Below are 26864 nucleotides of genomic sequence, written 5' to 3' on the forward strand. Positions count from 1 at the left end.
GGAGGATATTGACAACCTAAACAGAACAATATCAATTGAGGAAATAGAAGAAATCATCAAAAGACTACCAACTAAGAAAAACCCAGGACCGGATGGGTATACAGCAAAGTTTTACAAAACCTTTAAAGGGGAACTAATACCAATACTTTTCAAGCTATTCCAGGAAATAGAAAAAGAGTGAGAACTTCCAAATTTATTCTACGAGGCCAACATTACCCTGATTCCTAAACCAGACAAAGACACTTCAAAGAAAGAAAACTACCGACCAATATCTCTAATAAACCTAGATGCAAAAATCCTCAATGAAATTCTGGTGAATCGGATACAAAAACATATCAAAAAAATTGTGCACCATGATCAGGTAGGATTTATCCCTAGGATGCAAGGCTGGTTCAATATCTGGAAATCAATAAATGTTATTCACCACATCAATAGGCTTAAAAATAAGAACCATATGATCATCTCGATAGATGCAGAAAAAGCATTTGACAAAGTACAGCATCCCTTTATGTTCAAAACTCTAGAAAAACTAGGGATAACAGGAACATACCTCAATATTGTAAAAGCAATCTATGCTAAGCCTCAGGCTAGCATCATTCTGAATGGAGAAAAATTGAAGGCATTTCCTCTAAAATCTGAAACAAGGCAGGGATGCCCTCTCTCACCACTTCTGTTCAACATAGTTCTCGAATCACTGGCCAGAGCAATTAGACAGATGAAAGAAATTAAAGGAATAAAAATAGGAAAAGAAGAACTCAAATTATCACTATTTGCAGATGACATGATTCTATACCTAGCAGACCCAAAAGGGTCTACAAAGAAACTATTAGAGCTAATAAATGAATTCAGCAAAGTGGCAGGATATAAAATCAACATGCATAAATCGAAGGCATTCCTGTATATCAGCGACAAATCCTCTGAAACGGAAATGAGGACAACCACTCCATTCACAATATCCTCAAAAAAAAATAAAATACTTGGGAATCAACCTAAAAAAAGAGGTGAAAGACTTATACAATGAAAACTACAGAACCCTAAAGAGAGAAACAGAAGAAGATCTTAGAAGATAGGAAAACATACCCTGTTCATGGATAGGTAGAACTAACATCATCAAAATGGCGAAATTACCAAAAGTTCTCTATAGGTTTAATGCAATGCCAATCAAAATCCCAATGGCATTTCTTGTAGAAATAGAGAAAGCAATCCTGAAATTCATATGGAAAAATAAAAGACCCAGAATAGCAAAAAAAAAATGCTAAGCAGGAAGTGTGAATCAGGCGGTATGGATTTAAGAGATTTTTCTTTCAGGTCATAGAGAATGTGTAAAGCTGGGGACATGAGGAGAAAAACCAAGATGTTAAGATTAGAAAGATGAATAACATCAGTACATTTGGAGGAGATATTTTAATTTTAATCACTGACACTTTTTCTGTCTCGTATGGCAGGGCCCTCTACATTTTCAAGTCACTAGTCCCCCTTTCTCAGTTTATTTTCACTCAGTCTAGATAAAACTGCTTTCCAAATACTGCCTCTTTTGTGGTCTCATGAGATGTGAATCCCTACAGATGGATTAATCTGTCTGGAGTAAAAGAGCAAACCTTAGAACAACCTAACTCTGTGTGCAGTGTTGCATTCCTCTAATTACAGCAACTCTGGAGGCTGAGGCAGGAGGATCACAAGTTTGAGGTCAACTTCTGCAACTTAACAAAATCCTGCCTCAATATTAAATAAATAAATAAACAAACAAATAAATAAATAAATAGGGCTGGGATGTAGCTCAGTGGTAAAGCACCTGGGGGTTTCAATTTCTGGTAGAAAGAAAGAAAGAAAGAAAGAAAGAAAGAAAGAAAGAAAGAAAGAAAGAAAGAAAGAATGGAAGGAAGGAAGAAAGAAAATAAATGAATACAGAAAAAAAATTTAACTTCTGACTTCTGTTCCAGGCCAATTACTGCATAAGAATGCAAAGTTGTGGTAGGTTCCCAAAACCCTAAATATTGTTTTTCAATCCCCCTTCTGCCTACCTTCAATATTCAGTTTCTTTGCTGTTTGAATCTGTGTTTAACTCAAAACCAGTTTATTAGATCTAAAGCCCTTTACATTTCTCACTTCCCTTTCACTTTCAGTAATAAATTTGTTTCATAGGAATTTAAAAGTACCATATATAAATTTCCTCAATATATTGCAATTTCAATTACAAATTTTCGATACCTGTAACTGTTATTTCACTCCTTCCTCTTCTCAATATGAAAAGTTGCCTCCAAACTTCTTGGCAAACTCTTCATTTTATCATGGGTTTGATCCTATCACTCCGCTAAAAATATGTTCTGTTTTACTCAAATTCTCTCTCTTGTGCTCTCTCTCTCCTCCTTCTCCCACATCATACACTTTTAATCAATAGGTATTCTAATATTTTCAATATTTTACACTAGAACAAATTAATACTTTTTATTTACCTCGTATCTTTTGCCTGTAAAGTCAAGTTTCTTAGAAAAATATTCTAACCAGAGGCCATGTCTGTAATCCACTAAAGAGATAGAAGTGGGAGAATCACCAATTAGAGGCTACTCTGGGTGTTCTGTTCACAATCTGATTGTACATGAGGAGTGCCATAGATTGCCAAGAAATAAAAGAAATCATCCAGTGAAGGCTTGCATGGCATAAGGCTTACTTGTAAATATGTATGGAGAAGGTTCAGTGGTTCAGTGGACAAATAGCACCATCATCCTCACAGTAGTTTACCAAATATTACCTCTTTCCCTCATGAAATTATCCATAAATTAGCATCTCTGTTCCTTTTCCAGTGGTGGCAGCCTGGATTAGTGGCATTTATCCTCTCCAAAGTACCCTCAATTCTGCATAAGCTACAGTAGAAAAAGGGGTTTTATATACCAGGCTACTGAAGCACTGACATCACTAGCTTAGATTTCTTTGCCCCACTATATGATCAAAATCCAAAGACATTTGGCATGCATTTCAGAAAGCAGCTTTCTGCATATACCATTAAGATTCCTCAACTCCCAGCATATTTGAGAGGGAGCTGAGGTCTCTTGAAACCACATTTACCTGGACTTGAGGCCCAGACTCACTCCCATTAGTCCTTTGACTTGATTAAGTTCTTGGGAACACAGATGGGCATGTCAGGGACATGGTATCTTACTGTCCTCCTTTTTTCCAAGGATGACTGTGGAAAACTTACCATGACCTGTCTCAAAATAAAAATAGTAATAAAAAAGAGCTGAGGATGTAGCTTAGTATGACAGCAACCTTGGGTTTAATTCCTAATACTGAAAAAAAAAAGAATGAATGAAAATAGAAAATAGAAGAAAAACCTAGGTTCCATAATCTGATGCTAGTAAATATTTAAAAACTAATTCTTCAAGTGTAATTCCATGTGTCAGTTGATATATTTATTGCTGTGTACAAGCAAAACAAAATAATAATGTGATCATGAAGATGTTGGAAAATTCACTTATTTTTTTAATCATGCAACTGATTTCTTTTTTCATGAAAATTTTAGAATACTGAAGTAATATTTTCTGTTATTTGTAATGTAGTCTCTTAATACATTAATAAATATATTGATGAATGTTATCAACATTTTCTCATTCACACTGTTAAGTCTGTGTACACAACAAAACCGCAAGTCAAGTTCTGAAAATTCTGATTTCTACTTCTTGCTGTTTCATATTTACATTAATGAAAAATGCTCACCATTGTAAATTGCTTGAATAATTTTGGGCATTTAAAAATATCCCTACTAATAATTGACTTCCAGATAGTACCTGTGCCACATCTTTTCCCTATTCACTCACTGTGTACTTGGTCTCTTATAAGTCATCTTTCCCTAGCTCACCTGTTACCTGTGGTGATCACTTTATTTTTATATCCACAATATGCCCTTGGATTACCTCATTTGTTCTCTTGAATTTTGATAGCAAATAAAGCAAAGATAATTACTACATTAATATCCAAATTCTAGATTATTTTGAAAAGAGCACACCAATATTGCTGTTATCATTTGAAACTTCCCCCTTGTATCTGCAACAGATACCACGAATCTATATTTTCAAAATTGAATTATGATATTTTCCCCTAATTATTTTTCTTTTCCTCCCTAAGTGTGTTCCTTTACTCATTTTCTAGTATCCCCATCTGTATAGTTGATTCAGATTTTCATCTTATCCTCTCCCCTACTTTAACCATCAAGCTATGAATTACCAACAGAAATGAACAACTTCCCAAATAAAGTCCTCTTTGGTATTAATCTGCCACAGTGCTCTGCAAATCTTCACCATAGAAGATGTGGGCTTTCTAAAACAAAATTTTCATGAAGTGACCTTCCTGCATCACTTATAGCTCTTATTGGACTTCTAAGGGAAATCTAAATTTAAGAGAATCTCCTTCAAAATGCTTCTTGCTTGAGTATCAGTTTGTCATATGTAAATATATAAATAATCAATGTTGAAATGTCTTAGAATTGCATCATTATTACAAAATACCAAAGAAAATTAACACATATAAAGAAAGGGATTCTTTGGATCTTGTTTTAGAGATTTCAGTCTATGGCCACTTTGTGCCTTTGCCCGAGGGTCTGTGGTGGCATAGTGCATCATGGTGGAGGACATGGCAGTGGAACTGTTCACCACAAGGTGGTCAGAAAGCAAAAAGGGAGGTATAGAAGGCACTGGGTTCTAATTCCTTTCAATGCCATGGCTCCAGTGACCTAATTTCTTTCCTCTAGGCCCAACCTCAATGGCTCAAACACTTTCTAATAGTGCCTTAGGCTGGAAACCAACCCTCCAACACATTGCCTTCAGGGTTCATTCAAAATCCAAAATAATTTTTTTTTGTGTGTGTGTGTGTGAGAGAGAGAGAGAGAGAGAGAGAGAGAGAGAGAGAGGGGGAGAGAGAGACTCTGTGTGTATACACACACATGTGCATATAAACACACACATATATACATTTATGTGTATTTGTGTTTATACATCCATATATTTTTGCATTTGTACACATATATAAAAATATGTATTTAAAGTTACCATATAAGTTATTATATGCTTCTGTGGACCTGAACATAGCTTTTCTATCTGTAGTATCTATACTTCCAAACTTTACTTGTAATTTGTTATTAAGCTGTGATTGATCTCACTATACTGTTCTGCAAATTATTGTGTGATAAACTTATCCAGCATATTTTACAACTTGCTAAATGACAGGGGAACAATGTAGATGTACATGTTTTGTTGCAACTATGTATAACTCTTTTCTGAGAATAAGAATTTGTGATTTTGGGGGATACACATCATATCTTACAACTCTTTTTTGAATTGTGGGCTTTTTGAACAGAAGCCATTTAGTTTCAATTCAATATATAACATTTTTAAAATTGATGATGCCTTTGTTATAAAATCAAGGGAATTTTTAATGATAAATATAATTTTTATTTTTGAAAAAGGTAAACTCTTTTTGAAATATATGGATTTCTTATTTGAAACATGAGTATTTCTTAAATGTTTTTATGTATGCATGTGTATATATGTGCATATATATGTATTTATATATGTATGTGTATGTATCGTGGTATCTCTGGTTATTAGTGCACTATAGTGGAGGGCTATTGTTGGTACTTCTCTAGAGTGATACATGTATTTATAATTTATTGATTTTTAGCTCTCTTTTTTCATGAAAAATTTTAGTATCAGGTATGTATTTGGGAAGAAGAAAACAAACTTATAACTAGACAATATGAAATATGTTGAAAATATAAATAATGAACATTGTCACATTTGCATTGTTTTTCTCACATGATTCTTATTGGGAAAAAGATAAATAGATTTTGTTTAGAATTTAAAAAATGTACATTTTATATTTTTAGGGATATTACTAAAACAAATGAAATCAATTAATAACTAATACATACATTTTTGTATTTTGAACTTTTGAAGTTCATGTGGTCTTTACAGAGTTTCTTCAAAAAATAGCATACTAAATAGCTGATTTTCAGAATCTTTATAAAACACATTTTATAGAATACTTTATTGTTCTTTTTCCAATTACTATCTCATATAAATAAAATTAATTTTAATGATATAGCAGGATATAATTAAGTTGGAAACACATTGGCTATCTATAACAGTATCTGTTAAAAAAACTAATATTTTCTTTCTTTGTAAATACTAGTCTCTTATCTATTAGAAAATAGAGTACAACTAAATGATAATATTTATTTATGGTTACTCTCCCAACTCTTTCATCACAAGAAGTTCTTGATAATCAAAATAATAATGCTGACTATATTTTATTTATTGAGAATATTTTCCTATCTTAATATTGAATTTGTCTCAGAAATTGGAATCATGGTAGTTTATATCCATTTCTACCTGTAGATAGCAGCAAAATACTATTAACTGACGCCAATTATCCTTTGTCATCCGGATTCTTATTGTAAAACACATACTTAGATACATTATTCCTATATCCCTGAGAATATTGTTAGTTGGTGTTTTCTGGAAGCTTGTGCAAATGAATCTATAACTTATTGGCTTCTCAGTTACGGTTCTCAGAAGAACAACATGAATTTCACCTGGAAATTTCATAGATTTCAAATTCTCAAAGCTCACCTTAGTAGAAGTGAGGAAGGGGACTCAAATACTGTTTGAACAAGATCTTTAAGTGATTCTAAGGAAAATTAAAATTTAGGACCCATGTGTTGAGCCAGGGCTGTGCAATAGATCTTTCTGTGATGCTTAAATTGTTCTACATCTACATGTCCTTTGCAGTAGCCATTGGCCAGATATTTCCACCGAGTGATTGGTTGAGAATCTGGTTTTGGGTTTTTCTTGATTGGCAGGCTTGTGATGGTGACTTTTAATTCATTGCGTGAAATTGATTTGTTAAAACTGTGTATATCCTCCTGATTCAATTTGTGTAGGTCATATGTCTCTAGAAATTTGTCAATGTCATTGAGAATTTCTGCTTTATTGGAGTATACATTTTCAAAAATATTTCTGATTTTCTTCTGTATTTCAGTAGTCTGATATGATATTTCCTTTTTCATAATGAATTTTAGTAATTTGAGTTTTCTCTCTTTTTCTTTATTAGCACAACTTAGGACTTATTAACTTTATTTATTTTTCAAAGAACAAGGTTTTTGTTTTGCCAATTTTTGAATTGTTTCTTTTCTTCCAATTTCATCTCTGGTTTTGTTTCCTGTTTTCTACTGCTTTTGGTGTTGCTTTGTTCTTCTTCTTCTAGGACTTTGAGATAAAATGTTAAGTCATTTATTTGTTGACTTTCCATTCTTCTAATGAATGAGATCATTACATTCAACTTTTCTCTTAGCACTGCCTTCTTACTGTCCTAGAGATTTTTATATATTGTATCAGTGTTATCGTTTACCTCTAAGTATTTCTTTTTTATTTTATCCCTGATTTCTTCTGCTATGTATTTATCACTCAATGACATATTATTTAGTGTTCAGGTATAGGAATAGCTTCTGTCTTTTTAAAATTTTTATCATTGATTTCTTATTTCATTCTTTTATCATCTGATAGAATGCAGAGTAGTATGTCTACTTTTTGAGTGTTTGCTGAGAGTTGCTTTGTGGCATAAATTATTGTCTATTCTACAGAAGGATCCATGTGCTGCTCATTGATTGATAAAATTATATATATATATATATAGTTCAAATTTTTAATTGTATTATTTAGTTCCATAGTTTTTTGTTTGTTTGTTTAATTTTGTTTGGAAGACCTATCCAAGTGTTATTGTGTTGTGGTCTATTTTATTTGTAAAATTGAGAAGGATTTGTTGATGTACATAGATGCTCCATTGTTCAACGGATAAATATTTACAATGTTTTTTTCCTTGTTGCTGTATAATTCTATTAAGCAATATGAAATTAATTGGACATTATTACTCTATGTACATATGATTACACTACCAGTGTGAATCTACATCATGCATAATCAGAAGAATGAGAAGTTATACTCCACTATGTATGATGTATTATAATGTACTCTACTATCAGGTGTAACTAATTAAAATAAATTTAAAAAATTAATAACAAAAGAAAGACAAGTGTTGAAATTGTATTGGAATACAAAAGACATTTTGAATTGGAGAACAAAGCATTTTCAGAGATAGTGATGTTAAAGAAACTGGTTAAAAACTTGTAGTGGTTAGAAATAAAATGAAGAGTAAGATTATCTTCATAAAAAGGTATATATTTAAATAAAATATACAAATTGTGCAGTATCAGAAAAGTTTGAAAACTATCTTCTAATAATTCAAAAGCATCTTCAAAAAATTTAGAGTCTTGCCTGTGTAGTTAAAGAAACCAGAACCTTAACCAGCACTCATGAAAACTAAAGCACACAATCAGATATTATAAAATGGACTGAGAGGTGAGGATCTCCTATTGGTATAAACTTGGACAAGAAATCAGTGAAACTGTATAAATTAAAAAAAAAACTCATTATAAATTTTTGTGATAATTGTGTCAGGAGGGTCTTTAAGTAAAGTCCCTCTTAAGATCCAATTCAAATCCCAAAATAGGGTAGGAACTAAGAGGAGTGATGACACTCTGTTTTCATTAAAGTAAAACCAAGAAGAGAATGCAGTTGTAAAAATTTACAGAAATAGTTGGCAAAATATTTTTACTTTAAATAAAAATGTTGTAGAATGAGAAGAAAAGGAGAAAATAAAAATTTATAAGGAAAATAACATCAAAAGAGCAAACAATTAAAAATCCAGAACATAAAAACAATTATTTTTCTACCGATTACTTATGCAATATAGAATATTAAATTAAAACAAAAGAAAAGATAGAGATGCTTTTGTTAAAAATAAAAGTAACACTTTTAAAGGGAAGAAGAGGAGAAGGATGAAGAGAAAAAAAAGGGAGAAAATGAAAGTTCAAAAAAATCATGGGATAGAGAAAATAATATCCTTATGAGGTAAGAGTTACATTGCAAATATCAAAATTTGTATAAATGTACTTGAAAATTTTTTATAACAGTACAATATGTAGTCTAACAGAATCTGTTGGTTACTCTTCTGTGTCAAACTGACTAGGCCATAATGTGACAAAATATTGAGTCTAACGTTATTCTGGATATTTCTGCAAATGTGTTGTTTTATAATATGAATATTTAAATCCCTAGAGATAAGGAGACAGATAGTCAAAATACGGGTGATCTTCATAAAATTATTTAAAGGCCAGAATAGGAAAAAGAAAATATAGTAGACCTTTTCCCATGTAAGAGGAATTCTCCATCAGAACTCTTGGACTTTATCTGTAACAATGATTTTGCTAGGTCTCTCACTGCCTGACAGTCATCTGACCACAATTGCAATTTTGTTCTCCTGAGTATTTATTTATTTATTTATTTTTAGTTGTAGATGGGCATAATAACTTCACTTTATTTCTTTATTTTTTATGTGGTGCTGAGGATCAAACCTAGAGCCTCACATATACCAGGCATGTGCTGCTAATAGGACCAGACCACCCTACTCATCTCCTGCCAGTCCTCCCTCTAGTTTAGAACCTGTTAGTCTCCATAATGATGAGAGTCATTCCTTACTATGTATATATTTTAGTAATCCAATGAAAGAAAGCAATCTTAGGCTAGTGCTAGTTTGAACTATAAGGAAAAAATAGACATGTGATTTTTATTTCTATAAAAGCCTCACCATGTTACTAAAAAAAAAAAAAATCATGCAGCACCTAGCTTCAGCCATTGAATAACAGAAAGCAGAATGCTAAAATTCCAGAAAGAAGGAGGATGCATTCAAAACAGCACTGTGCTTGAGTGAACTATTTCAAGCTAAAGAACAGAAAGTGGAACTTAATTGCAAAGCAGTTGTATTGCTGGGTGTTACGGTTTGGATATGAAGTGTCCCCCAAAAGCTCATATGTGAAGTGAAGCAGGAACATTCAGAGATGAAATGATTGAGTTATGAGATACTTAACCCAATCAGTGGATTAATCTCCAGATATTGGTTAACTGAGTGGTAACTGAAGCTAGATAGGGTATAGCTAGAAGAGATGTTTAACTGAGGGGTGTGCCTTTGTGGTATATATTTGGTGAGATGAGCTTGGTCATTCTCTGCCTTCTGATCATCAGGTGAGCTGCTTCCTTCTGCCATGCTCTTCTGCCATGATGTTGAGCTTCACCTTGAGCCCTCAGGAAATGGAGCCAGCTGTCTATGGACTGATACCTTTGAAACAGTGAGCCCCCAAATGAAGTTTTTCTCCTCAAACTTGATTATGTCAGGTCTTTTAGTCACAACAGGAAAAAGGCTGGCTAAAAGACTGGGTAAATAAGTTCAAATCAGATCGGGATTCTGGAGATGCCTACAATTGAAGGATAGTTATTCACAGGAAAGGTCCCTTATGAGATCCAGAAAACAGCTTTCCTTAGCTGTGTCCCTGTCTTAAGTTATGCATATTAAAGGGGGACATCCTGCAAGATTTGGCAAAGAATAATGTTAAAGGTTTCTGAGTAAATGAGAGATTACAAGAGTTGAAGAGTTTATTGAAGCCACGGAAGATCTCTTCATATAACATGGAGTGACTTTGGTATAGAATACAAAATTTTCAAGCACACAGGGGATGTTTACAAAGATGGACCATAGTTTGGGACACAGAATAACACCACAAACCTCAAAGAATTTTAATCACCCCAAGTATGTCTTCTGATCAAATTAAAATAAAATTAGTAATATCAGCAAGCAATATTATCTAGAGAACACTCATGCCATTGAAAAATGAATAATACCTGTGTATACATTGTGTATAACCATAGATATCAGGATGAATAAAGGATATGAAAACGTGTAGATCCACTAATAACAAAAACATAAAATTTCTGGGATTTATCTGAATCTGTGTTTAAGGATCTGATAATATAAAATGAAGTGATTTATTTGTCATTGTGACCAAAAAATCATCACAAGAACTCCTAGGCAAAGTTAATTTTGACAAATGATTTCGGAGGTTCAGTGAACGCTATAGTTCTGGGGCAGAGGTAAGGCAGAACAGCGTAAAAATGTGTGCCAGGGGACAGCAATTCTACATTTGGAAACCAGAAGTAGAGAGCTTACCGTGTACAAAATGAAAACCACAAAGGCATGCTCCCAGTAACTTACTTCCTCCAGCCACACCCTACCTGCCTGTTTTACCACCCACTTAGTCCGTATCAGTGGATTAGTTCTCATAATCTAATTATTTCACTTCTGACATTCTTATTTTGTCTCACACATGATCTTTGGGAGGAAAATTATATCTAAACCTCAGTGGTCCTTAAAGGAATTTCTATAGTTTTAAATATCATGTGAATAAAAATAAAAATGTTTAATTGATGGGCAAAATTTTCATCATCAGAAGTAAAACAAAGAGGAGAAAAAATCAACCTGAATAGGTTAATATATGGAATGAATAAGCATAAGAGATAAAATCAATAAAATAAGAAAAAATATGAGAAATGCCAATTAAATTTAAAGCAACATATTGAATAGACTAATCAAATTCATGAAATCCTAGCTAGATTGAAATCAATGTGCCACCAGGGGTTTCAATTTCATTTAAGGTTTGATGTCTTCCAATTTCACTAGTAGTTGACAGAATTGCCAGTGCAGCAAGCAAAATTCATGGATATTAAAAAGTCAATAATGAGATATGATGTTATGTCAAATACTGTTTACACTTTAAAAGAAATGAGAAAAACGTCCTGAAAGAAAAAAATATATATAAAGTTATCATGAGAAGAAATAGAAAGTCTGAACTGCCATGTACCTACAAAACAAGATGATCTATTGAAAAAAAATAAAAACTTTTTATTTGAAGGGAATTTTAGATCTCAATATCATTTTAATTAATTTCTTCCAGATATTTAAAAAATAACATCAACATTTATAAAATAATTTCAGTAACATAGTCAGAAGAAATATTCACCAAGTTGTTAAATAGGGCCAGTAAAAATTGACTCATAGTACTTAAAATAAGAAAATGTTTACAATTGGGCAGATATTTGATGCTCCTGATTTAGAAGATTCAATTAAAAAATATTTTTTTGTAGTTGTAGATGGACAGAATGCCTTTATTTTGTTTGTTTATTTTTATATTGTGCTGAGGATCGAACCCTGTGCCTCACGTATGCTAGGCAAGTGTTCTGCCACTGAGCTACAGCCCCAGCCTCAAAGACCCAATATTTTTAAGATACATACTCTTCTCAAATTGACCCTAAATATTTAAAAAAATATATATCAAATTTATTTATGTGCCAAGAAATCATATTAAATGGCAAGATTTTATATTACATGGACATAATTAATTTCAGCTAAATGGTGTACACATTAATTAATACATATTGTTTCAAGGTACAACAGAAACTAGAAAAAATAGGGTTGTTTTATAAAATAAGTATAAGAATTGAGCATGCCAACCAGGAGACAACTGAAGGAAAATTTTAGAGGAATCAAGAAGGCTATGAATTAAAGGTAGTGACCCTGTGCTTTAAACTGCACTGCTACCATATACTGTTACAAGCTGTAAATTATAGAGCACTGAGAATTTGTGCAGTGTAGGGTTGCATATGTAGAAAATAGAGTTAGAATTAAATCCAAGAATGAGGGTTTCAAAGTTGAAAGAATTTTTGTAGGGTAAGAGTAGTGATCAAGAAGTCATATTTAGAGACCCCCAAAATTTGAATGCAGATGATAGTGTTTCATTGAAAAATTTCCTAAATTCAGATCATGCTTTATCTTATTTTCTCCTAAAATGAAAATCAGAAACAGAGAGACACAGTGAGCAAGGTCATTTGCATTCATCCTGATCAATACCCTGTTCTTAAATAAATATTTCATTTAAAAAAAAAAAATACAAATGACTTTCTTATAATTTATCTGAATAATTCTTTTATTAAAATTTTTTTGTAGATTTAGATTCACCAAATGCCTTTATTCTATTTAATTTCATGTGGTGCTAATAATCAATCCCAATGCCTCACATAGGCTAGGCAAACGCTTTGCCACTGAGCAACAGCCTCAGTCCTATCTGAATAAATTATCCAACGTTTTCCAGAAAACAACCCAGCATTCACATAGAAGTTTTTCTGTATGATTTTATTGGTATTATTCTCTTCTATCTCACAAAACAATTATAAATTATGAAAATATGCTCTGTATTTTGATGACTTATGTTTGAGAGTAAAGCATTATTTACTTCATCTTTCATGGTGTACAATTAAAGAATAAGAAATAACTTATTTTGAATTGAAAAGATGAAGCAAGTAAAATAACAAATTTTTCTATCAAAACACATTTTATCTTCCACAGTTCAGTTCTTGCCTACTGGAAGAAAAACCAAATGTCCTTACCTCTTCCAGAATGGCATTAATACCTGTTGTGAAAAACCTTTACTAGTGCTAATTGTTCCAGCAAGCCGTGGAAGGGGAACAGCAGGCTCAGAGGTTGCATATAACTATGTACAATAAAATAAAGTTCTATACTTCATGGGCCTCTAAGCATGCAGCTAACCCTCCAGCTTACACAAGGTACAGAGTGTCACTAAAAGGCATCAAGATTTCCTGAAGACAATTATAAAGGCATATAACATCTGTTCTCAATCATGGGCAACAGGAGAGAAAATGTGCACCACATGATATGTTACATACAACAAAGATGTCCAGCTGTGTGAAGGAAAGCATGTGAAAAGGCAATGGCCAGGAAAGAACAGAGCAGAGCAAGCATTGTATAATGACAGTGACCCATGGCAATCTCTTTCAGTAGCTCTGTGGTGCCAAGATCAGTTTGTTCTCCTTCAAAAAGGGCCACCTGTGACATCCTCGATTATTGGCACTATTCACAAAAGGCTACTGTTTATAGGATAATTTGGACGTAACATTGCAAATAACAAATTTCTTAAAAAGCCACACAGGACCTTTGTTTCAATTGTCCAGGATCAAAAAAGCCTTTATCTCCATAGAAAAATCCATGTCACTCCTAAGCATCTTGACATAATTCAAAATAGAACAATAATAGTTCTATTATTATGAATATCAATGAAGAATTATTGCTGAAAATAATGATTAAGAACAGTTTTGCAGCCTTTGACATGTCTGATCCCATGTATTCTCTTTCAGTTTCATTCTTCCTGGGCTGTAAGCCCCACTGTCTTCTTACTGTTCTTCATACATAAAGTGAATCACCAACTGGACATGCATATAAGCTGTTCCTGTCCAGTAGGGAAGTCCTCTACCCTGCACTGCACAAATAGTGCTTTGTCTCCATGTATACACACTTACTGACACACTGCCATGAGAGTAAGGCTCTCCCGAAAAGCCCAATTTACAAAGGACCCCTTGAGCACGCTTCCTATTTCTAATTTATTTTATTCACACAGTAATAACTAGCATCTAATATAATGTTTTCTTCATCTTAAAATTTGTATACATGCTATTTTTTTCTAGAAAATGTAAGTTAGTGGGCTTACTGTACTCAAATCCTATATGTTCCAAAGAAAGAGCTGGTCCTTGAATCTTTCCAGGAAGATCATCTTTGAACCCTTGGAATGTCCTGCCTGGTAAGACTGTGTTCACATACCTGAGACCCTGGACCACATAGTGTACCTGAGAGTTTGGGCCACTCTGTTATCAGTGTGACCCTTGGCATTCTGGGTCCAAGTCAGTTAAGGCTTACATGAATTATGTGTGGGCTACATCTCTATATAAGTCTGACCATCAGTGAAAACTATTTGGTAGCACTTTCTGTGCAGCATAATGTATCCACCTTGGGAGAATTAGATGTTGTCTGTTTGACTCCACAGGGAGCAGATGACTGGAGGCTCCCTTCTGGCTTCAGTGCTATGTAATTCTTTCTTTGCTGATTTTAATTGGTATTCTTTCCTGAAATAAATTATATCTGAAAGTATGATAACTTTTCTAAATTCTTTGAGTTCTTCCAGCAAGTGACCATATCTAAAGGGGAACTTGGTACTTCTGAGATAACAATTAAATCCATATTTTAATAAAAATTAACTAATCATCACTTAGGTAGTCAATGTAATTTTAAAGCTAATTTTAAAACTCAAAGGTCAAGGTTCATTTTATTAAATTTATACATTAAATTTTATTATGATTTACTGATTTTGGATAAATAAGTATTATAGAGTTATTACTAAAATTGATATTGGTACAATAATTCATTAATTGTATTTACATACCTAAAGTTATCTGGGTAAAATACAAATAGGTTTCTATGTACATTCAAAATTGACCTAATCTGGTAGGCGTGATGGTGCATGACTTTAATCCCAGAGGCTCAGGAAGCTCAAGTTCAAAACCAGCCCTGCAAAAGTCAGGTGCTAAGAAAATCAGTGAGACCCTATCTCTAAATAAAATACAAAAAATATGGCTGAGTATGTGGTTCAGGTGTCTGGTGCCTCTGAATTAAGCCACCGCCCAAAAAATTTACCTAATCTTCTTCCTATGATAATTATTGCATAGTGCCTATTTTTTTCTATTTTAATTAATGTTCACAACCAAAGAATAATCACACACATAATGTAAAATTTATATTAGCTTTGCAGATATAAATAGATACATAATTTCTTATATTTATTTATTTGGTAATTTGGTATGTATTCAAAATACACTTTATTCTAGTATTACTTTATTTATATTTTATTCTCTTGTTACTTAAGTAAGTACTATAATGGCCATATATTATAAATTCCAATTAAAACAGAAATATCTGCTTAACTTCAATCTACCCAGAGGAAGGAAATGCAGGAGGTTAGAGAGCTATTAGAACTTTTATGTCTGAAAACTTTCTTATTAATATTTACTTTCAAATCAGTTAAAGGATCATTAGTCTTTTATTACCCAAAAAGCATACTGAACTACTTATTATAATTAAATAATATCATATATTTTATGACATTGGATATACTTTATTTTCTATAACATTGAAAATTCAACAGATACATGCAAATTTAATAAGTTAAAAATAATTTTCATATCTTTTGATTTACATTATAATTTCTAGAGTAAGTATTGTCATAAAACCATCACTTAAATATAATGTATATTCATGGTAATAGGAATAATGATATTATATTTTAAGTACATGTAAATTGAGAAAAGAAGTATGCATTTAAGTATAAAATTTCTAAAAATTTATAAAGGTGTTATTCATTTTATGAGTACTATTATATTCTGTGCTGATATATGTATTACTACACAGTTTTCAAAAACACATAAATGTCTAACTGTATTTTCATTGTTTATCTGGAAATATCTGTATGCATGCATATTTTTCTAAGTTGAGAAATTTAGAATAGCATAATCATATATTTTAATTTATAATTATCAATAAGTATGTGTTGATGATTTTTTTGTGGGAGTTTTTTCAAAATACTTTTATATGATTGAAAATGAATGTTTAATTTAGACATGGTATGATCTGAGAACAATTAAGAAATTTTTTTTAAAAAAAATTATAAGCCTGGCACAGTGTCAGATGCCTGTAATCCCAACAGCTCAGAAGGCTAAGGCAGGAGGATCCAGAGTCCAAAGCCAGTCTCAGCAAAAGTGAGGCACTAAGCAACTAAGTGAGACCCTATCTCTAAATAAAATACAAAATAGGACTGGGGATGTAGCTCATTGGTTGAGTGCCTCTTTAGTTAACTCCCTTGTACCCCCACAAAACATATATTTTGAGATTATATAATTTAAACATTTTTAAAGCTTTTAAAATAAAATATGCTTCACAATTCTTTATCTTCTTTGAGTAATGAAAAATATAGTACTATTAAATCAAAACGAGTAATGAAGAATTTCAATAATACCAAAATGTAGGAAAAGCAATCAACTTTATTTTAGGAAAATACTCCTCATGTAAATATAAGTTTCTTCATGTAATCACCTACAGGAGCACCTAGAATTTAATTAGAGCAAGAAAAAAGATTCTTATAAAACCTTACCAGAAATAAATATATTGAGTTCTGGGCTGAGAATATCACCATATATGAAACAGGAAACAACCACAATCCTCAGCACCCATCCTCACACAGTTTTAAATTCCTCTTCGTTATCTTCATTATTGCCTGATAGATTCAGACCTCACTTTAAAGATTAAATAAAAACTAATAAGACAAAAGTCTCTTCATTCCCACAAATTTACAAATTTTTGTGGACTTGGACACTTCCTTTACTTCTCTTGGATTTCAGCACAGATAGTATCTGTTCTCCAGTTAAATAAAATTCCTCTTCCTCATTCTTCAATAAGTTCAGAAACTTCTCTTCTGAAGGCTATCACCTGATAAATATATGTAAGTAGGCCTATCCAAAAATGTATAAAATAGATAAAGAAATAAATGGTTCTACTATAACCATACAATATAATTATTATAATTTCAAGGCATCCTCTTTTTCCATGTCCCCTTCCCTCCAGCTTCCTTATATGAGGGCAGACAGTGATACTTCTCTCTCTGAGACTTGCTTATTTTTTCTCAAATTTTGATCTCATACTACACCAATTTTTTTTTCAAATAACAAAATTGTGTTTTTCTTTATGGTAAATGAAAATGTGTTGTATATACATACCACATTTTCTCTGTTCATTCGTCTTTAGATGGACACCTAGGCTGATTCTTATAACAATTGTGAACAAAATAGTTAAAGAGAAAAAAATGTATAGTGTTACTAAATTCTGTTCCTAGATCAAGTAATTGATAATTAAACCACTTGATTTAGAGATGCATGTCTTTGCTTGCCTTACACAGAGTTTTCTATATTAAGAAAATATGAAATTAGAAATCAGACTAAAGGTGTTTGAAAATTCAGTACAAAATGAGGACATACAGGCTCATAAGGCTATTGTGAATTGTGCTGTGGTAACCATGGATATGCATGTATTTCTAAAATCTGCTAACTTTACTTGTTTTGGATGAATACCAAAGAGTTGGGTCTTATCTCTTTTTAGCTTTCTGAAGAACCTCCATACTTATTTACATAGTTGTTGCACTAATTCACATTTCTACCAGCAGCCTATAAGTGTTTCTTTCCCTGCATTCTTGTCAGCTTTAAATAAATATTTCTACATTAAAGGAGCTAATCTGAAAAGGCATGCTGTAAGATATAAAATTCTAGAAAAAGAAAAATTATTGAGACAATAAAAGGACCAGTGGTTGACAAGGAAAGAAAAGGAATGAACTAAGGGAGTATTATAGATAATTTTTAGGAGAGTGCAAAGTATTTTGTATAATATTATAATGATGGAAACATGAAGTCATGCATTTGTCAAATCACATACAACTACACGTCACAAAGAACAAAGAATTAACCCTAATGTACAGTATGTATTTTAATAAAAATAACACATCAATATTTGTTCATCAGTTATTATAAGTGCATTATAATAATGCAAGATGCTAATAGAAAAAAATTTTGAGACAGGAAAAGAGCATTTGGAAATTCTGTGTTTCGATGGGTTTTTTTCTTTATCAACATTAAACTGTAACAAATGTTGTGTATTAATTAAAAACACAAAAACTATATATGTATATATAATATAAAAAATATGTAACTTCTCAAAGTACATTATCTACATAATTGCGAACTCTGTTTTTTTCTCCTTACCACCCAAACTTAACACTGTCTCTATGTCCTCATTTTGTAATGTATTTTCAAACACCTTTGGTCTGATTTCTAATTTCATGTTTTCTTTTTCTTTTTTTTTAAATCTTTGTAGTTGTAGATGGACAGAATGCCCTTACTTTATTTGTCCATTTTTATGAGGTACTAAGGATTGAGCCCATGCCTCACACATGCTAGGCAAAGTTCTGTGCCACAGAGCTACAGCCCCAGTCCTAATTTCATGTTTGCTTGATAAAGAAAACTCTGTGTAAGGCAAGTAAGAATATACATTTCTCAAAATCAAATGGTTTAATTATCATTTCCCCTGACCTAGCAGCAGAATTTAGTAAAACTGTACATTTTTTCTCTTTAAATATTTTGTTACCTTTCTTTTCTTTTGTTTTGTTTTTTCTTGTGACATCATCCCATCTTGCTTTTCCCTAGGCTTCTTTCATGACTCTTAAGTACTCTTGTTTTCAGGCTTTTTATTTCTCTCCGTCTGAAAATTGATGTAGTTTTATATTGTTCAGTCAAAATTATTCTTTGTGCTTATTCTGTAATTTCTTTCCTCAGAAAATAAGCTCTTCAATTATTTATGGAATCAATATCTTCTAGTCCTCTCATTGGAATGCCTGATCAATGGCATAATTGACAAATCTATCTGTGGTTTCAAAGTTGCTTTAAATCAACAAGCACATACTAAATTTATGTATTTTTTATTTCAAAATTAAATTCTCTATTAAGTAACATCACTTCTGTTAATCCATTAGAAAATAAAGCAACAACAATAGCAAAAGATCATCCTTATAACATCTTTCTATCTGGTTCTATACCCAAAGACTTTAGTTTCAAGTAGTAGAAAATTCTAGCTGGTTTCAACCAAAGTCAATATATCGGCAAACTTAACTTAATAGTTGCGAGGTTGGGTGGAATACAGGAATAGTTCTTTTAGAATACTAATTACAATTCCTGGTTGAATCTCTTGGCTCTGTCATTATGTATCCTGAACCTCTAAGTTTAAAAATACTACCAAAAAATGAGTATATATTTTATTATTCAGAGCAAAGAAAACATAGAAAATATATCCTATGACCATGACTGCATAAAATTTTTGTTTTCTTCTAGTTCAAAGTGTTTGGAACTTCAACATTGTAGGTAAGATGAAATTTTCCCTCTTAATGTTTGGTAATTGTTTCTGGAGAAGTAAACTAACAGTAGATTAGTCAGAGAAAAAGCGGTCAGATAATAGTACACACACACACACACACACACACGTACACAAAATATGAAACTCAAAGAAGGACCATGTTGAGGGTTGACTATTCTCTTCATAGGGGAGAGGGAATAGGGGAGCAGTCATCTATAGGAGAGTAAATGATTTTAGGAGAGACAAATTGGCCTGAGGTATACATAATGATCTGGGACAAAGGTCCATTGAGATCGTAGGTTTGATGTTTGATTTTCAGTCTACTCTTTTGTGATAAAAGCTTAATCTTTCTTGATTAATGAAATTTTAGTAAGAAGATCAAAAAAAAGTGTATTCTTCCTTAGCAGACCTGATGTTGAGTAGATAAGGCAAGAACTACAAGGAAAGTAATTCCCTATATTTGTGGCTCCCCAGGTGCTGTGCCCAAAATCTAAAATGACATATTTTGGGATATCATTTGAGAACCCAAATAATGACTTTGAACCACACATATTACACATGGGATAGTGCTGGTTTTCTTAAACAATTTAAAATATATCCTTCTATATTATGTGTAATTATTCCCCCAAAATATAGCATTTTGCACAAAGAATGAGATTGAAGAATTATTGAATAGACAATAACAATGTCTAGAATCTAGCACCTATCAACTTAATATTGATATATAGCCTATTTGTCATACAAACATTTTCAAAATTATTCTTTTCTAAATTCATAATAATCATATGATTTCAAAGGGAGAAAAAATCCATATTTATTCTTATAGCAGTTTTGAGCTTTGATTCCTGGACCTCTGCTGTATCAACATTCATCTCAATTGCATCTTGTCATTGTACTTCATATTCCCCATATATATGAATAATTATTAGAATCTCTACCACTAATACACAAATGTATAATAAAAAACAAAGAAGAGAGTATATGAAATGGGCCCCATCAGTTAATATGCTGCCATTTGAATTCATCACTGCAATGAGAGATTAATTGGTAGGTAGAAGGCTTGAAGATTTAGCAAAATAATGAAACTAGATAAAGACTACACAATGAAAATTCTTAATAATCAAACTAAGAATTAAGCCAGGAGTGGAGACACACTCTTATAATCCCAGAAACATGGGAGGCTGACATAGGAAGATTGGAACTTCCAGGCCAGCCTCAGACTTAGCAAGGCCATTAGCAATTTAGTGAGACTTATATCTCCAAAAAAAAAAAAAAAAATCGGGGTTCATCCCCAGCACTGCAAAAACAACAAACAAGTAAAACACTAAGAGTTGAGAACATGATGCTCAAGTAGGTACACAATTTTATCACTTCTGATATTTAAAATATACGTTATACTAGTATAATAATAAGTCCTTAGTCACAGTGAAACCCAATGTTTAGTACTGAGATTTATTCAAAAAGACATGACAAAAGTTCATAACCATGTAAAGGTTATATATATATATATATATATATATATATATATATATATATATATATATATATATATATATATTTTATTGGTAAGTTTTGCAAAGTATTTTCATTTATATTTTCGCTCAAAAATTTGTTTCTATTTTTAATCCATGTTATGATGACCTTGCAAAAAGAAGTATGAATATATTCTTTCTAAAGATTTTTTGTTGTATGAATTTGTGTAAAGTAGATGTTTCTTAAATGTTTGAAGGAATACACATGTAAAACCTACCTGAGATTTGAGTTTTCTTCCTGAGAAGATATGAATCTGTATATTAATAAGTTCTTTGAGAAGTTGAATATTTTTCAGATATCCTATATTTTTTTTCAGTTATATAATAGTAAATTTTAAAGAAAATTATATCTAATTGAAATTTTCTCTTAGAATTTCATTTCATGAATTTTTTTTCTATTATATATATGCTTCTTTTTATTCTGTGCATCTGAAATACATTATATCCATCACTTTTTAAAAGTATATTTTATTTATAAATTTATTTATAAATAAATTTATGGTAATCATCTCCATTCATTAATGGATAAGGGACATGGTAATAGAGTAAAATATGTTTATTCCTATTCAGAAATGACCAGTAAGTGGTGCACTTATATACGACACCAAAATTTAGACCTATGCCACAAAAATCTTTAAAGAAAACTGTCATTCATATGAGTCAAGCTAGAACATGATTCTATAATTAAGAAGAAAACTGGAGGCCAGGTCTGCCCTTGCAAGCCCCGAGGAGCACAGCCCCCCCCCCCACAAGGAGCACAGAGCCCAAGACCTGAGCTTAGGACCATGCCCACCTGGAGAGCTGGTTCCCCATCTACCAATGCATAGCACCCTCTGGGCCTCCTGAATCTTGAGACACCACAGCCATTGCCATAGCCCTCTAAATGGAGTAGCCTTCACCTTGGGGCAACAAACAGTGCTTGGAGGCAGCTGCCCATAGCAGCACTGTGAGCCACAGCACTGCATCCCCAAACAGGCCACCCAACACCATTGCACAGCCTGCCCTTTTAGCTCCATGTCTGGAAGTGTTTGCCTCCATCTTGAGACACCTCCAACACAATGCTGCCACCACCTCCACTGCCGGTGCCACCAACATTGTTTGGGGAAGCTTCCGTCTTGGAACACTGACCAGGGACTGGAAGCCCAACACCAGGTTTAATGCTACATCCACCTCCAACTAGTTATGGAGCTGCTTCTATTTAGGGACAACAGCCAGAACTTGGAATATAATCACCAAGGTTACTGCAAGCGTCATTACACCAGAGGTATTCCTGTTAGTTGTGCTAGCAGCCACCATCTTGTTGCATAAGCAAGAAAGATCCTTGCATGTAGTTGCCTCTTTCTCTCTTTTCTCCTGTTAACAGCCAACTTCTTGTGATTTCTCTTTCACCCTTCACAGGATCTAACACCTCTATATTCTTATGACCTACCAAATAAAATCACAACCTACAATCCCCAGTTTCTCTTTGTCCACCAGTAGATACTACAGAATTTTGCAAACCTACTGTTTATATTGCAGATAATAATTGAATACATAATTTTTTGTGTATTGTCACAAACCTGTAAATGACTAAATAGGAGCCATATCATTTAAGGATGCATATTGTTTGCATTAAGCACTCTTAATATTGATCTCCACTTTAAAGGCAAGGTATTGGAAACTGGCAGAGGCAATCTCTATAAGATTACAGGCAGAAACTGTAAAATCTTAATCCTCACTGCTAGAGGGTATGACACACGAACAACATGAAAAAACAAGAGAGGAAAATGCCCCAAACAAAAGATGATACAATAATAAAATCCATTTAAAGCACAATAAAGGAAATATCAGTGAAGGAGTTTAGAATGAGTATAATTAAAATGATCTACCAAGTAAAGAATAAAATGAGAGAGCAAATACACTTAACAATTGATCAATAAAGAGATAAAAGATCTAACACAAGCAACAAATGGTGACTCCAATGAAGAGATAAGAGAGCAAATACAGGAAACAAAAATTATGCCAAGAAATGGATAGAGATCCTGAAAAAAAAAAAAAGAAATTTTTGAAAAGAAAGAAATAGTAAACAAAATTAAAAATTCAGTTGAAAGCATCACCCACAGATTAGATCTCTTGGAAGATAGAACCTTAGACAATGAAGACAAAATATAAAATGCCCCCCACCCCCCCACACACACAAATAGGACAAAGAAATAAAAAATTAAAGGCTCTTCTAATGATATAGTTTATTGTGGCTAACACTATTAAGAAATTAAATAAAACAAAAATGTGTCTTCTGGAGGACTTGATTGGTGAGAATGATGGAGGTACTTTCTATAGAATGGTGGGGTAGGATTCTTAGTATAATATGGTAACAAAGTTTCTATGTTTGAAAACTCCTGGCATCATGAACATACCTCCTAGAAGATAAGATATTTGTAGAACAATTAGCCCGAGAGTTCTGGGCAAGTAAACGACTATAGGAAACCATTCCCATCTTCTGATTTTATTTTTCCCTATTTATTTACAATCATTTATGAGGCAAGAGTCAAGACTGGTTTGGGGAATACACAAAATTGTACCTCAAAAACCTGATATTAAAGTCAATGGCAAAAAAAAACAATAATAAATTACAGACAGGATAGAATTGATGTGACTATTTTGTACCTGAAGGTTCAAACTTGCTTGGAAATATGTAGCAGGATAAATTACTTAACTGCTAGCCTACAACAACACAAATTTTCTCAGTCAATTCAACAAATAAAGAATATATAATGTAAAACTCAGGTAAGTTTCTGTTGTTCCTTTTAAAATCTGTACTATGATCTTGTCTTAGCTTTATAGTTCTCCTCCCTTATCCATGAAGGTCATGCTCCAAGACCATCAATGAGTGCAAAAACTGCAGATGGTCCTAAACTTTATATAAGTTATTTTATTTTTATTTTTTTATAAACAGGTTACATTCACTTTATTTTTTCTCCAAAAACCTTATATTGTAGCCACAGCTGGAGTAAGGGTCCTCCCATAGAGGGACTGTGATAGGAATTTTCACAAGATGGTCAGTGAATTCCTGATAGGGAGATTTGGTGAATACAGTATCTTTCCAGAGATCAGGAGTCAAGTGGCTGTATGTCTTGGAGATGGCATGGAATGTGGTCTTAGCAAAATTGCTCAAGGTGGCAGTGCAGCCCCTAGTAGAAGTGAAGCAGTCATCAATACCAGCCATCAGCAACAATTTGTTGGGCATGGTGGCTGAGACAATCCCAGTTCCTCCTGGATGAGCAACACTAACACAGAATCACAACTGTCACTTTTCAAGGGACAGTGTCGGGCTTGCTAATCCTGTTCCCTCGGTAGCCTTTCTGTACAGGATCAATGGAGAGCTTGGCCAGGATGAGGGCCCCTTGGATAGCAATGGCTACCTCCTTGGAGTACTTAACTCTTAGGCCAACCAACCATTGTAACCCTGGATAGCTACAAATGCCTTCAACCTGGTCCACTGACCAGTAAGAGTCTGCTTCTATACAGACGTCATCTATAAAACCTCATCCTTGAGTCATGTTCCCAGGAAAAACTCAATCATATAAAATTCCTTGTTGTGCAAATATAAGAAGTAGATCTCCTCCAGGGACTTGATCTTCATATTCTTGACTAGGTAGCCCAGCTTGGTGACTGATTGACTCCTCATCTTTAGTATTGCCTCTATGAGCTCTACGGCCATGGCTCTGACCTCGACTATGTCTGCAACAGTGGCCTTAGAGATGGCTACTTAAGTTTCTGAGGAAGTCACCATGGCTACCCATTCCAGAGTCCCCAGGGCTTCCACACCCTTCCACTGCATCGGTGTTCCCTGCCATTCAGTGTTTTCCCAGAGAAGAAACTCTACACGTTAGGGTTTTCCTATATATATGCATAATTTGATGTCTTTCCATCTCATCTGCGCACATAGCATGTGGTGGCAACTTTTGCAGTTGGAAATGTGACTGCATAAATAACGTGCCTTTCTTTTTCCATCTTAACTTTCATGGATAGACGATTAATTCTTACCATTAACCTTAGTAATCACAGCACATTATTTCACCACCTTTCATTTACTAAATTAAGAACTTTTCACTTAAAGGGAGCACTTTACAGTTTATTTTTGGCATGTCTAAATTTCCACATCACTACCCTTGGAGTTTGGGGCCATTCTTCAATAAAATAAGGATTGCTTGAACACAAACACAGCAATATCATGTAGATTGATCTGACAATTGAGGTGGATATTAAGTGTCTAGTAAATGGGTAGCATATATACAGTGTGGACCTATTAGACAATGGAAAGATTCAGTTCTCAATATGGTCAAAGCAGGTTGATTTCATCATACTGTTCATAACAGTATGGAGGTTAAAATTTATGAATTGTTTATTTTTAAAATTTTTCATTTAATGCTTTTATACTATGATTCTTTGTGGGTTTCTAAAATCAAGGAAAGTGAACTCATGGATAAGAGAAATACTGTATTTCTCTTTAGAGTTCTTCTCTCATCTTTATCCTGATTTGCTTGTTCATATAGTCAAACCTACATTTATTAAGTGCTGAAAATATATTTTCTGTGTTATAATATGAAATACTCTTTTTAAAAATAACCTTTATGAGATGCCCTTCTCAGATTTTTTGGTGTGGTCCAACTCAGGATTTCTCTTTTTAACTTTATTCTATACACAAATTCACATACCAAATAAATTACCAGTGGCTCTATATTTCATTCAGTTCAAGACTTCTGTATTCCATGGACCATCTCCTAATTAAAACAGTCACCCATGTACTTTTTTAAATTATTGCATAGTGCAGTTGTAAGTGATCTATAGCCAAAGTCATTACCACTTTAAAAAATATCAGTTATATATTACATTTGTGATCTACATCATGTAGATATATGAATAATATGAATTTCTTCCTTGATAACCTATTTAAGATATTAACTCAAAGTCAGCTTTTCCATTTTATAAACCATGACAAATTGCTCAGTGCTTAGGTGATCAATAGTTAATGTACAATTATTTATTAATTTGCTAATTGAAGGAGTAGATAACAATATCTTTCACTAAAACATATTTACTGTACAAATAATGAAGTTTGCCTTTTTTCTTTCTGAAGTAAAGTGAAGGATTTTTCTTTTCAATCAAAAGATAAATATCAGGCAATTTAGTAGAGCTTATAAAATTATTCACTAATCAAATTATTATTTACAGATTCTCATGGTGGATGCACTCATTTTGCACGCATTTACAGAGTGCTTACCCTGTGTCAGACATTGAGCTGGCAGTATTATTAAAGCACTAAACAAGGCTGACAAGGCCCTGCCATGTTGAAGGCTGCATTATAGAGAGAGTGACAGATAATACAATAAACAAGTGACTCAATCATGTCTAATGGGAGTGGAAGTTTAGATTCAGCAACACATGCTGGACCTCAGGAGCCCTGCCAAGCCAAGGGCTGAAGCTGGATATCCCAGGTATGAAAAAGGACAAACACAGCTCATAAGGCAGCAATACCAGGCATTAGCAGCAATGCCTGGGTTTTAA

General features: G+C 33.0%; 1 pseudogene; it reads right to left on the bottom strand.

Moving 5' to 3' along the window:
- Positions 1 to 24264: 24264 nt before the first annotated feature.
- On the bottom strand, positions 24265 to 26594 carry LOC143411407 (small ribosomal subunit protein uS5 pseudogene; annotated as a pseudogene).
- Between the last annotated feature and the right edge of the window lie 270 nt (positions 26595 to 26864).

Source organism: Callospermophilus lateralis, unplaced genomic scaffold (genome assembly GCF_048772815.1).
Source record: "Callospermophilus lateralis isolate mCalLat2 unplaced genomic scaffold, mCalLat2.hap1 Scaffold_94, whole genome shotgun sequence".
Lineage (NCBI taxonomy): Eukaryota > Metazoa > Chordata > Mammalia > Rodentia > Sciuridae > Callospermophilus > Callospermophilus lateralis.